Consider the following 14,555-nt stretch of genomic DNA (forward strand, 5'->3'; position numbering starts at 1 on the left):
ACTGGGCTGCCCAGCAGGAGCAGTTTTTTCAAGGCTGAAAAAGTTGTCAGAGCATTTCTCTCCATATTGTAAGGATTTAAAGCGGGTCAGCTTTTGGCCTAGCAGTGATGGAGCCCTTTAAATATGCTCTAGCTGTAGCGTGTTATCAATCCCTGTGGCAGCGTAAAGTACATTGTTTGGTTGCTGAGAACAGCATGTTGTCCTTTGCTTGTGAATTGGTCCCTGAAAAGTTCCTCCTGAGAATATGTTTGTTCCTTCCTTCTTTTGTTCATTCATCTTTCTTTCTTTCCTCCTAAGGAAACTCAGAACTTGTAACTACAGATGTGCTGCTCTGCAGAAGACTCCAGAAATCACTGATCTGTGGTCAGCGTAGGCATTAATCTACCTGGGTTTGGAGATTAAAACAAGGAACGATTAATTACATAGCCTTGAGGTTATTTTTCAGACACAGCAATGGAAGCAGTGATGGGCAAGTCTCAAAAGGTTTACGTAAAGGTTCAGATCGGATCAAATCCCTAAATGTCATAGACTGGGAAGCTGGCTGGAAACATCCGTAAGAGGGGAAAGTGCTTTGAGGATGTATTTTAAGTTAGAGCAATGGGCCCAGTGGGAAAAATAAGGAAATGTTTAGAAAACACCTCTTCATCTTGGGGCTGAGAGTCAGTGCACATCCTTAATTACTCTGTGAAGGAAAGCATGAGCATCAATATGACTTTCAAGGTCTGAATGCAGGGACAAATGTAGAATTTCTTGTCACATTTTATTCTTTTCATAATGACTTAGTGTTTGGTCAAACTGGGAACAAGGATTCCAGCACAGTAGAGATGCTATTCTTCTCATAGCTTTTCTTTCTCTTTGCTCCCACAGAATGAAAAGACCTTCCTACACTGACATGGAAGATCATACGTTGTTTTGCCAAATCCCTCGGGAGCATTTCTTCTGTGGCACCAATGGAACAGGAATGTGGAGAGATGTCCAAACACAGATTGTGGTGCATCAGCCCTCATGATACCGCATAAATTGACCCATAAACCACATTCATTCATTCATTCTTATATCTTCTCCTTCTTCCTTTTTTTTTCTTTTTTCTTTTTTCTTTTTCTTTTTCTTATGAAATACTCTGTCAATGCAGTGTACTTCTGGATGGCTACCAGGCTTTAAACTGAGAGGGAGCAATACAGTCATACTGCAGGGCAGAAACCCCTTTATATTACCTTGCCTTTAACCCCGGGTTAACTTTGTGCTAACTGAGGCTCTGTCTTTCCCACTGCTTTTGAAAAGGAAGGACCAAGAGGGTGCACAAAAATGTGTCTATTTTCCAGTATGCTATGGAGATAGAACCTTAGTTTGTAAGCTTCTGGGAGCTGTGTCTAACAGTATAGTTGAGCAATGGACCTTCTTCCTCAGCAGTGCTTCTGGCTGTGGTGGCACCACAAGTACTGTGACATTACTTGAGCAAATGGGAAGAGAAAACAACTGCAGTGATTTCTATCAGGCCATGAAAAAGGTCCCATGGGCACTTCTGCCATGCAGCTTTTGTTGCAGCTTGGCAATAATTCATAACAAGTCAGTTATCCATTGGGTTTTTGCATCTCTTTATGTTTGCAAATGGTCCATGAACAGACCCTGGTTTTCCTGAATGCATTAGTTACTCAGAGTTATTGCTGACACAGGACACAAAGCACAGAAATGCTGGCTGGGGTCACCTTTCTCTGAGGCTGAGCAGGGCTGCCATCAGCTAGGCACTTCACATGAGGGCTGGTGAAAGAAAGGGAGCATAAAAAAAAATCTGACACACAGCTCCTACTCAGACATTGTATGGGTAATGTGAAGGTGAAAATACATTCATGATTTGAGCTGTTAACCCATTCTGATTCACCCTTTGCATACAGTTTCTTCCCAAACTGCTGTTTCTATCCAGCAATGTGCATATGTGCAGTGGTACAGAGGTTGGTGGCCCTGCCTGTGGCAGGGGGTTCGAGATTCCTGATCCTTAAGGTCCCTTCCAACCAGTGCCATTCTGTGTGTGTGTGTGTGACTGGCTAAACACCAATTGTTGCTAGCTCAGCAGGTATACTGCTAATTATTGAACGCCTGACAGCTGCTTATCAACACTTGGCCACTATTTCTGGACAGCTGCCCATCCCTGAATAGAGAGAAGTGTGGAAGGAAGACAGAGGGGAGTCCCTTGATGCCTGCCTGTTGCATCCCAACCTGCCCACAGAGTGAGTCAATTCGGCCTTGTGTGGAGGCCCTGGCTTCTTTGGAGTCTGTTTTTCTTTTGCTGAGCTTCTCCTATCCAAACAGAATGGCCTTACAACATGCTTTCTGGTCCTCAATGCTATACCCATGCAATTTGTAACTATTACAGTTCTGTAAGTGAGAATTGATCACATGATTGAACAACTGTATTTCTAAAATATGTTATGAAATAACTTCTTTTTACTAATACTAATAAAGTCTTTCTACTTTTTCAAACTGTTTCTAAGGGCAAATTACAAAACACATGGTGCTGTACTGCTTCAGAGCAATCCCACATTTGATAGCCAGTGCAGAAACAACATTCCATCCTACAGCATTAGCTAGTTCAGAGGTACCAGACGTGTATCTGGATGTGGCTGTTGTGCATAACTTCCTGGACACCCAGCAGCAGCCAGGTGAAAGGAAAGTTGGGTTCCAGAGCACTGCAGGAAACGTGGTGTTCTACTGCTGCACACATGCAGAAAAGGACACACACACGACAAAGCACTGTTCCTTCCCCCATGGCACGGTGAGGGGTGCCTTCTCGTGCTCTTTTCCTGCTATTTCCATGGCACAGTGCACATCTGTGGCATGTGGTCCTCCAGGGAGGAGCAGGCAAGCAGGACACTGCAGAAAGAGCATCTCTTTGCTCTAAGCTGTCAGTGCCATTCCAGGGTTAACAGGAATAGGGCATGTCAATGCCCCACTCCTAGTGGAGAGGGGAGAGATTTTAAAAGGGAAATGAAATCTTCCATGGAAGGTCCTATTGGATTAGCAGAGCAGTGTGATCAATTCTTAGGGCCAGACTTTTACCCATGGGACGAGATGATGTCCATCCTGAGTATGTTGTTTAACAGGGAGGAATGGGGAATGATTCGACAAGCTGCCATGCAGGAATGGCAGAAAATGCATCCTCCAGGTCCCGAGGCTGTCCTTGCTGGAGTGTTACAGCCATGAGCAGGCTGGGGAGGGGGGCTGAGGGATCAGAAATGACAGCTCCACTCTTGGAGACCACAGAACTGAAATGGAAAGAGAAAATAGTTGCAGGGCAATTGTTCTCTGTGCCTGAAGCAGGGACCGATTTATGGGGGAGAGATTTAACAGTTAAATGAGGATTACAGCTGTAAGTCTGTGAAACAGATGTCAGGTGTCAATGAATGTGTTAACAGCTGTGATGAAGAAGAAATGAATCCAAAGGTGTGGGCAGGGGAAGGAAATCGGGGTGGACTCACAATTTTCCCTTACAAAGAACTGCCCAAGGAGGGAGTGGAGCTGTGAAACAGCAACAATATCCCATAGCCTTAGAAGGGAGAGTGGGTCTAAAAGCTGTAACACAGACACTGGTTAAGGATGTCTTCTGGAACCTTGTCTGTGGCCTTATAACACCCCAATCCTGTCGGCACGGAAGGCAGACGGCACGTATCGGCTGGTGCAAGATGTAAGGAAATGACTGAACCCGTTCTCAAAAGACAGCCTGTGGTTCCTAACCCCTATACCCTAATGAGTCAGATCCCACACGGACAGCAGTGGTTTGGTGTGAGAGACCTCAAAGATGCTTTCCGGACAGCCTCTGGACTCAGAGAGAAATGGCTGCGTTTGTATGAGGACACATTGTAATCCTATCGTGATTCGTGATGATACTGTAGATACTGGAACTCGTGCTAATCCTTCTCTTTGCAGCATTTGAAGCAAGCAACTGGTGCTGCTGTCATGCAGAAAGCTCCCTTCCAACCACTCAGCAAGCATTTGGATGAGACAGCTTCCTGCTGGGAGCCCTCCGACATCACTGCTGCCTCCTCCAGAACCATACCTGCAGATGCTTCAGAGCTCTTCAGCATGGACTTCCTTCCTCCCATCAGCAGCTGCTCCTGCACTGACCTTCATTCACACTGGGATACCATCTGCTTCCAGCAGGAGCTGACCTGCGAGACAGAGAAAGGAAACGTGGGATGAGCACCAATGCAGAAGCACAAGGCTGTGTCACCACCACGTCTTGCAGCCTTGGGAAGTCAGCTGCAACTGCAGCCTTGGTCAGAATTACAACGGGCACCGTAAATTAAGTGTGACCTCTGAAGTTGTTGCCATGATCAGAAATAGACGCTGAAATCGCTCACATAACTGTCGGTGGTTCCCTCCAAATTCTTTTGCTTTGGGGAACAGATGGACTCGGAATGGAAGGACACGAGAAAAATGACATCTGTTTGAGCTCAGCAGACTTGAGAGGTGGGCCTGGGTGAACCTCATGAGGTTCAGCACAGCCAAGTGCAAGGTTTGGCATTTGGGCCGGAGGAATCCCAGGCATTCTTTTGTCATCGTGGTGGTTTCCAATAGACCCCAACAATGAGACATCAGGTCGCCGTGTGGGCTCCTGGGTGACACTGCCATTTCCCAGCCATTGCAGCCTAGGGGCAAATAAAGTAAAATACTTCAGAAAGATCTCACACTGATTGCATATTTTACTGTTCTTTTACACAAAACAGAAGGGGAGGGCAGCAGATGCATGCAGCTGCATCAACACCCAGGCTGCTAAAGGAATGGAAAGACAGAAACATCAAATATCAATGCCTTATTCTAATGCAAGGAGGGAAGCTTTTTTCAATGTTACTTTTTATCATTTAAAATAAGCAGTTGGCACTCTTAAAGGAAAATCCTAGGCCCCAGGTTCTGGCAGTGTGGCAATCTGGCACGGACTCAGCTGTGAATGATCCAAACAGTCTGTTCCAGATTTTAACATCCCTTCTATGCATTCACAAGTTTTCTCTCTTGACTTCCCCTTACAGCCGTTAGATGCCAGCAAAACATCCCACAAACACTCCTTACCTCTGTGCACACAGGCACCCATCCAACCAGAGCCATCAGTCATTCCCAGCCATGCGCTCTTCCTCCAATCATGGTCAGCATCACACGGCCGTCACGCAGCTCACTTGACTCAGTTTTTCTCTTCTTTCTGGAGGTGTCCTTGCTTCTCAGCCTTACCTTCTCGTGATGTTTATCTCGCTCTGCAGCTCCTGCTCTGAATAGGCTTTCTTGTATTCCCGCATGACAGGCACAAAATGCAGCCACAGCCCCTGCCACCAAGGTCAGCTCTTCAGCACACATTACCTGAGGAGCACTTGGCAACTCCTGCAACCTGAGCAGTGCCAGGAAGACTGTTTCACTTCTGCTTCTCCTGGCTCAGAAATTCATTTTCCTACCTAGAAAATGGAAAAAGAAAAGAAAGAAAAAAAATCCTGACATAAAGCAGACACAGTTGATACTATGGAATTCTGGAAGGCAAGGGATTTGCCCTCTATGATGAGAAGTTGAGTGCAAAGAACTCAGAAGAGCCATGAGCAGGTTGTGAACTTGTGGGTAAAATTAGGAAGTGCAGCAGTGCAGGGCTTCTGGAGGTGAGGGTCTGCTACAGCCGCCTGGAAAGAGAGCCTGTTGGTGGGAGCTGCTTACTGCAGCCAGCAGAAGCATCGCACTCACTGACTCTCATCCTGATGGGGGATTCCAGTCAGTCTGGGAAATCAGCATGGCTGGCTGCAAGCAATCTGACAGACTCCTGGAGTGCAGTGAGAATCACTCTGTGGTGCAGGCATTGGGCACAGCAAGCAGAAGGGAAGCATTGCTGGACATGGTGCACACCAGGGGTTACGACAGGAGGCGGTCAGGGCTGCAGTGACCATGCCCTCCTTGAGTTGGTGATCTCAAGGAATGCGGGCCTGGCAGGAAGCAAAGGCAGGAGCCTGAACTTCAGGAGAGCCAGCTGCAGGCTGTTCCAGGAATTCTTGGACGAGATCCTCTGGACAACTGTTTGTAGGGGCAAAGGGATGGAAAAGAGCTGGTCACTTTCTCAGAAAAAAACTTGCTCAGGTTGCACGCTGAGCTGCAGCAGAGGAAGGGGAGAAGGTGCCAGCACGGCTCTGCACGATGCTCTGCCACACTGGGCAGCTTGATCATGGCTCAGCAGTGGGATCCGACGAGGAGAAGGGGAGAAGGAAATCAAGGATGGGAGGGAACCATCAGACACAGTCGGTGAGTGTCTGTGAAGTCTTGCAGACCCAGAGGTTCCCAGGTTGTTTCTGCTTTCGTAGCATTTGTGTGCTGCAGGGTGAGCAAAAGGTTCTGCTGCTTGATTCTTCTGCAGGAGCCGCCTAAAAGGGAAATGGCCACTGAGCTGCAGACCAAGCAGTACTGCCTGACGTTGGCCACGGGGAGCTTCTCCTGCCGCAGTGTGCTGATGACAGGTCTGGAGATGATCTGCATGGCCAGCTCGTAGGTGGGAGCCAGGAAAGGACATGATGGGAGGAGGGAGGTGTTAAGCAACATCCAAGGCATCAAAATGCATCAAAAAGCCCTGAAAAGCGTCACAAAGCCACAGCCAGGAAGCCTGGGAGTATCATGAGCAGCATCCAGTATGTGAGAGATTATTTGCTACCATGCCAAATGGTAGCAGAGCTCCCCCTGCAGACACCCCAAAGCCAGACAAAACAGGAACAAACCCGGAGCTGTGCTGCACGCACCCCACAGCTGCAGCATTGCAAGCTGGTGTGCCTTGCTTTGTGCTGCATTCATCCCAGTCCATGTGAATGAAGACTCTGGAGGCAGTCAAGGCAATGATTGAGCACAAGTGTGCTTTTATTATTATATAAAGTTCAGGAGGGTGTGAGAGGTCCATGGTGAAGATGGGACTCATGCTGTCTTGTCATGGAGAGAGTGGCTCAGAGCTCTCAGTGCTGCTGTCCGGTGCCTGGGACTGGAGGCCTGATTGAAAGTCCCCTTGCAAGAGGCTCTGCTCCTCCTCTCTGATGCTGACCTGCTCCTGCATGGAGGTGCTGCTGTCGGGGCACTCACACTGTGCTTGGGATGGGCTGCACTGCAGAGACACTGGGTGACAGACCACACTTGTGACTGTGGTTTCTGGCAGGCCCAGGTCAGCAACTTCAGCAGAGCCAGGTGTAATGAGAGCATGAACTTCGATGAGCTCCTTCTCTCCATCACTGTTGTCGTGTGTAAGGCTGCTGTTGGAACTGCAGCGATTCGTGCTTCCTATGAGCTCTCCACTGATGGAAGCACAGAGAGCATCCTTGCTACTTGCCCTGGATCTTATGGCTTGGCAAGGGCTCGATTCACCTAGAAAGGATACACAGGGGTTAGTGTCAAACTTCCACAAGCTGAATTACGACAGTGGTTCTTGATCAGGGGTGAAGATTTAGGCACGGGATTGAACGCTAGAAAGAGATACATGTGCAGAGCAAGCTTGAATTGTATGTTCCTGAAAAGCAGGGATTTGGAAGCTGCATTTGCACCCTTACCTGCCAGGACTACCACTGCTGTTTCTGAGGGCTGCCTGGCATTGCGCTGCAGTTGGCGTTTGCTCCCAGAGGATGGCATTCTGAGGCTGAAGCAGCAACACCAACTGCTAGCTGGTGATTCCTCATTCTTGCTGTGTGGATTTTGCCTGGAGAGAGAAAACAGCCAATGCTGTGAGTCGTCCGTGGTGCAGGGTGAGGGAAGAGCTGCACTGAGCTCTTGGCAGCAGTTGCTTGTTCCTAGCACTGCCTGGTTTCTGCAGAAAAACAGAAAAACCCACCCAAACAATGATGCTAGGTGCTGGAAAAGAAAGTCCTCTTTACCTTTCAGATGGAAAGTCGATGACAGTGTGGAATTTGCCCTGCCCAGCTGCAGGGCTCTCTTCCACTTCAATGTCCCGGCTGCTCTCTGTCACAACAGGAGAGCTGCTGTGGCCTCGCCTCTGTGCCTGTGCCTCCTCCAGGCTGAGCAGCTTTGTGGCAGCAGAAGAGACCCCCACAGACTTGGGCCCTGGGAGAGAATTGTGCCCTGTCAGGGAAAACCACAGGTAAGAGCGAGGATCAGAAAGCAGCAGCACAGCCACCACAGTTCTGGGGGAGGTGCTGTACTTTTCTCAGGCTTGCTTATCTGAGCCACTGGAAGAAGAGGAGCCCAAAATAACCATGTGGGCAGAGGTGTGTTTATGGCAAAGGACACGGTCATCATTAAGAGCAGCTTACTGTATCAAAATAGGCAAGGAAAAACCCAAGGAAATGGGGGCAGGGAATTGAGAAAGCTTCGCTGCCACACTTGCATCAAGCTTCTCCTGCATGCAAACCATAATAATGATGGTTTCCTCCTTGTGAAGTTTGGGCTTGGACATTCTCAGCATCCAGCAACAGGATGCCACACCCTAATGGAAGCCCAGAGGTCTGCTGTCCCCTTGATGGTAAAAGAGAATCTCAAAGGTCCCGGAGAAGGCCTGCATTTGGTCAAGGTGTCAGGTCAAGATCAAGCTAATGGAGGAAGACACTCACCTGCTGCATCTGCGATGTCTGCTCTGGATTTGGAGCAGAAGAGGACGTCTGTGTGGTTGATGATGAATTCCACCACATCTGACTGCGTCTGCAGCTCCATGCAGGCAGCTCTTCCGCTGGCGCAGGCAGACTCGTTCTGCTGTGATCTGTAGAAAAGGCAGATTTTAGAAGTCATTTCTCCAAGACCGTTTCCCCGAGTCTGAATTGTTGCAGCCAAAAGCTGTCAGCTGAGGCTCTGGAGACTTCCGCAGTGGGCAATCAGTGATGCCACTGCAGAAATTCCCCTGGATGATCAAGGACACGTCAGTCCCATCTCAACAAGACTGCAGTAATTGTCACCTAGACATTGTGCCCGTGGGGTTGGAGAACAGCCCAGGCTCCTGCGCTTCTGTCAGCCACAGATTTTACAGGAGAAGAGCACATTTGATGGAGAAAAAGGGAGGACTGTTTTTCTTAACTGGAGAACAGAGGAAGTGTTGAAACAGAACCAGAAGTTTACCTTAAGAGGTTTGGAGCCCACACAATGGCTAGGTTCTTGGCGTGCATGTTTGTGATGGTGGAGCTCCCAGCCAGACACGCCAAGTGTCTCATCAGGAACTCCAGTGTCCTGGAAAACAAGAGAGGCAAACGTTCAGCACCAACCAGCATGCTGTGCTGCAATTCAGAAAGACAAAGGCTGGAACCACATCGTTGCCCTCTGCAATGCAGCAGGGCTGAGCTCAGCAGGCTGAGGGCAGCACTGACCTGTAGTGAGGAGCGGGCAGCTGCTGGATGACGGCCTGCATTCTGAGCAGCCGCTCCTCCTCTGTAGCGGCACCAACAGCATCCTGGAGTAGTGCAGAAAGGGAGCGAGACACCAATCAGGCTAGTACACCACTGCGAGTAAACCTCGTGGGGCTGACAGCAAAAGGGCCTCAGAGCTGGGGCACTGCTGCAGCCATCTGCCAAGAGGCCCAGGAAGAGGGAAATGAAAGACGTGGCCTTGTGCTTACCGAGAACTTGCCGTACAGCTGGTGGGTGAGCAGAGGGTTCGGGAGCTCCCTGAAGTACATCTTGCAGAGGGAGCTCACGCTGTGAATGTCACGGACGGTGAGCTCAGGAATCTGCTCCGACTCAAATTCCTGCCTGGAGAGAGGGACGCAAACCCGGTTGAGCGAGAGGAAGGCAAGCCCAAAGCCACACCAGATGCACTCAGGCTGTGTCAGTCGCAGCACTCTTACCGCAGTCTCTGGATGTTGGACGCGACGCCGGACAGGCGGTATATCCCCTGCACCACGCCGTGCTGCTCAAGGAACTCAGCGCAGCTCTGGAGGACCTGGGGGACTGAAGAACACGTGCCAGCCGTCAGTGGAGCTCCTGATTCAATCGTGCTGCAGGCTGTGCTTCACATCCCATCCACTAAGCCCAGCCAGGCTTGGCTGAAGCAAATACAGATGTGCTTGTCTCTTAGGAGCATCCGCCTCACTTTATCCTTCAGCCATCAACTCCCATTACACGTGTCTCCATGGCTATCAGCCTGCCCCCTGCTAGATATGAGCTCCCTTTCATCCTCTTTAGATGCCCAGCAGAGGAAGATCTCAGGAATGGGCAGCTCCTTACCATCACGACCGGAGTGGAGAAGATGCTCTCCCAGGTCACCGCCAAACACCCTTTCCTTCTCCACCTCCCGCTCGGTCGGTTTCTTTGGGCGGGCCTTCACCAAGGAACGAAGGAAGGTGAGGATCTTGCTGCGTTTCTTGGGCACTGCACAACAAAAGGAAGAAACCAGGTCATTTCAGGTCTGGCTCCGTTGGACGAGGCCGAGCACAGCACATTCTACAGGGCACGTCAGAACGGGAAGAACATTACCAACCAGTACATACAAAAAGGGATTTTCCCCATCTCTGGAGGAGCCCAAGGCCAGGTTGGATGGGGCCCTTGGCAGCCTGGTCTAATCTCACATTAAATGTGGGGGCTGGGAGACCATCCTGAGGCGGGAGGGTTGGAGCATGATGATCCCTGAGGTCCCTTCCATCCCAAGCCATTCTATGAAGATTCTATACATTCCCCAAGTCCAATCATAAACACAGGAGGATTGGGCCAAATCTCTGCCCCATGGTGTGCATGAAGAATCATCAACCCAGAGGACAGTGTGGCATGGATAAAGGAGGTATTAAACATGGAACCACCCCAAAAAAGACTTCATTTTGCTTCCCCACACCATCAAATGTAACATCCCTACCTGGCTTTGGCACAGAATTGATGAGTGCCTCAGGAATGTTCTTATTAATGAGTTCCACACACTCCCCTGGGAAAAATCCAACCTGTAACAAGAACAAAATAGAGGCCAACTATTGCATGCAGCACTTCTCAGATCTGAACTGTTAAACCTAAAGCCACGTAACATTTCCCTCGGAACGTGCTTGCCTGATGCTTTCTAAGACTATCCAGCAGAAAATGGCCATAGTTCACAGCATAAAGGTAATAATTTTTCAGCATTTGCAGCCAAAGGCAAGGTCCTCTGACACCGACACAGGGAAACCGTTTATGTCCACTAGGCATCCTGAGCAGGCAGAGCAGCTCTAAGCTGAGATTCCTGCCTTTACTGCAGTTGCACTCTCCAGTCTGAATCTTGTGCCTACCTGGAAGCCGAGCTTGCCTCTCCACCAGGGGGTCAGCTCCTTTGGTGGCATGTCGATGACACAGAGGATGTCTCCCACCTGCAAGAGATTGCAACATCAATCCCAGCTTCAGCACGGCTGGGAGGAAAGCACAGCTCAAATGACTGCATTCTTCTGCACTGCCAAACATGGCCGAGCATGAGAGCACTTGCACCAGTGCAGCTCTGAAGGCATTTGCCATTGTAAAATTGAACAACAAGGAACGCCTTGAACTGCTTACCTCAAAGGAGAGTTCATCCGCTGCCTGGGCAACGTATCTCTTAACGACATGGGCAGCAGCAATAGCTGGAACATTCACAGGTGCCACCTCATGGTCCAGCAGGGGCTTCCCCTTGTTCTCAGCCTGAAATAGAGAGCACAGGCCACGGTGAGGAGCTGGGAACCAACAAGGAGGATTTCAAGGTGAGGAGCACATCTGCAGAGAAAGCTGCAGGAAATGCACTCGGTCCTTATCATGGGCACTTCAGAAGGAACTGCAAGTCTAATAACGGCTGTTTCTCTCCCTGGTGTGCAGCAGGCACACGCCAGGCAATGCAAAGATGCATCTCTCCCCACCCAGACTAATCAGCAATGGCACTGATGCAGACAGGTGGCCTTGTCCATTTTGCCCCCTCCTTTCCTGCGCTCTTTGTGCAGGAAGGCTGGCTGTTTCAGATGCTAGGAGACCGTGAAGAGGGAAACCAAAGCTACGGCTGCAGTTACAAGGTGCAAACAGTGCCATTGCAAGCACCAAGCAGCTCTCTTGAGCAGTCCAACCAACAGCGAGGCCAGACAGAGCAGAGAATGATTGTTGTTTCTGCAGCCATTTCAAGGGAAAAGTCAGTAGAGGACAAACACAACAGCCGAGATGGCTCTGGTACTTTTATAAACTTGCCACTCTTGCACTGCTGTCTTGCCACAGAGGAGCTCTCTTGGAAAGCAGGAGAGCACATCTGCGGCTCATTCTGCTGGCTGCAGTCAGGGAACAAAGACCAATCAGAGCTTCATACTCTACCTCTGTCCATGCCAGGTCAGGCCCACAGCTGATCTCGCTGCACGCCACGGCCATCAGTGTAGGTGTGACAAGCTGGAACTGAAAAGAAACACACTTTTATTTTCTCTGTTCACATCTCTGCTGTGCTCCCTACAGCTGTCGGGCACACTCACACAGCCCAAGCACGCCTGCTGGTGTCCCTGGCTGATGCTGTGCAGCTCTGCACAAGCTGGGGCTGGGACTCTTTGCCTAAGGGATTCCTTTCCATAAAACCAGCTGGTCACAGCACCACAGACAGCATCCTTCTGAGGGCTGAGCTGCAGAGCACGTGGAGAAAACCCACACGTGACCAGCGTCCCATCAAAGCTGGATGAGGCTGTGTTACTAAACACGGGGCGTCACGGGCTGCTAAAGCATGTGGGGGGACAAACCATGGCAGGTACCTGGCAAGAGATCAGAACGAGGGAGAGAAATCTCACGAATCCGCAGCCGTTCCTTGTCACTTTGCTCTGATCTTCCACGAGCAAAAGCTGCAGCAGGGAAGCAGGCAGAGGGTGGAGAGAGGAGAGAGAAAGAGCAGGTCAGTTTGCTTCCACGGTTTAGGAAAGACTACGAGGGAAAAACCAAAATCTGCCGTCCCTCAACTTAAAAACTTAAGTTTTCAACTTAAAACCATTTCCCTTTGTCCTGCTGTTATCTACCCTTTCAAAGAGTTGATTCCCCTCCTCTTTTTAGGCTCCCTTTAGGTACTGAAGGCTGCCATGAGGTCACCCCACAGCCTTCATTTCTCCAGGCTGAACAAGCCCAGCTCCCTCAGCCTGTCTTTGCAGGGGAGGTGCTCCTGTCCCCTGATCATCTCTGTGGCTCGCCTCTGGACCCTCTCCAACAGCTCCCTGTCTTTCTGGACACTGTACTGCAGCTGGGGCCTCACAAGAGCAGAGCAGGGGGGGACGATCACCTCCCTGTCCCTCATGGCCACCCCTCTGCTGATGGAGATAATGTGATCCTATGAGCTCCGCCAGCCAGCAGTTCTCAGCACTCACTGTCCCCCCGTCTCTCCCACACTGTCTCAGCTTACCTACAAGGTGCTGCACAGGACGGTGTGAAGACAAAGGGACGCAGTCGGTGCACAAGTGCAACAAGCGAGCTGCTCAGTCAGAGCTCCAGCGCTCCAATGAAGGGACGCAGCACGCACTGCTCCTCCCCTCATTCTAGCCCTTATGACATCACTGAGGGCCACCAGGCTGCTCCACCACGACGGACAGGCTGGGGAGGCAAGACCAGTCACAAGGGCAGAAGATTCCAACAGCCCAGCCCAACGTTCTGGAATCAGGGGCTGCTTGGAATTCCAGCCCAGCCAAATCCTGGAGAAGCTGGCACGGGGTCGTCATGACCAAAGCGCAGGACCTGGCGCTTGCTCTTGTTGAGCCTCGCACAACTGGCCTCAGTGCATCCCTCTGGAGGGCCTTCCTGCCCTCAGCCAGATGGACGCTTCCTCCCAGCAGCGTACCTTGCAGTGCTGGGCCCATGTCAAATCCACACTAGAGTGGCTTTTGTTACATTCAAGGGCATGTTGCAGCACCCATCTATTTCACCTGGAAGGAAATAAAGCAGGAGATGGGAGAAACACAGAACTACTGCCAGACTGATTTATCCCTTTCTCAGCCCAACTTCCTTTGCCTCATCCCCTACCCCAACTCCTAAATGATGCCCACAGGCTGATAGTTGGATCTCAAGTCCATAGGACTCCTTTCACAGGGCTCCATCAAAAAGGCTGTCACACTTGTTCCGTACGCTCACACTGACCCAGCAGTGGTATCACAGTCACTTAACACACACACAACAACCAAACCCCGAGCATGCACATCCCTTGCTGCGTGACTGCAGCCCACAGCTCCCCTTCACACCTCCGTGGATCTCTGGTGTTTTACACGGATGCAGCCTCGCTGCAGCTCCGTGGCTGTCACACAAGGCCTGCAGGACCTCTTTCTCTGCAAACCCCGTCTGCAGGCATTGGTTCACGAGGTTCACCTCCTGCCCTCCTGAGCAAAAACAAGCACTAAGAACAAGAGCAAAGCACGCTGGACTCGACCTGGCTGGATCCCCAGCCCTCAGTCCTGTCAGACGGACCCTGGTGTGGAGACTCATCCCCAAAGCCTGGCTGGACATCAGCACAGGCATCATTCTTCAAACGCCCCATCCAAGCAGCAAGGGATCAAAGCGTTGGCACAGCTGAAACAGAAATGCTGTGTGAGTTTCCTGTTAGCACTGAGCAGGAACAAATCTACCGCTGAGCAGCAGGATGTGAGACAAGCAGCAGAAGACACCCAACCTGCAGAACCAGCTCGTTTGGGGTCGGTCCAGATG

Source organism: Phasianus colchicus, chromosome Z (assembly GCF_987193195.1).
Source record: "Phasianus colchicus chromosome Z, bPhaCol1.hap1.1, whole genome shotgun sequence".
NCBI lineage: Eukaryota > Metazoa > Chordata > Aves > Galliformes > Phasianidae > Phasianus > Phasianus colchicus.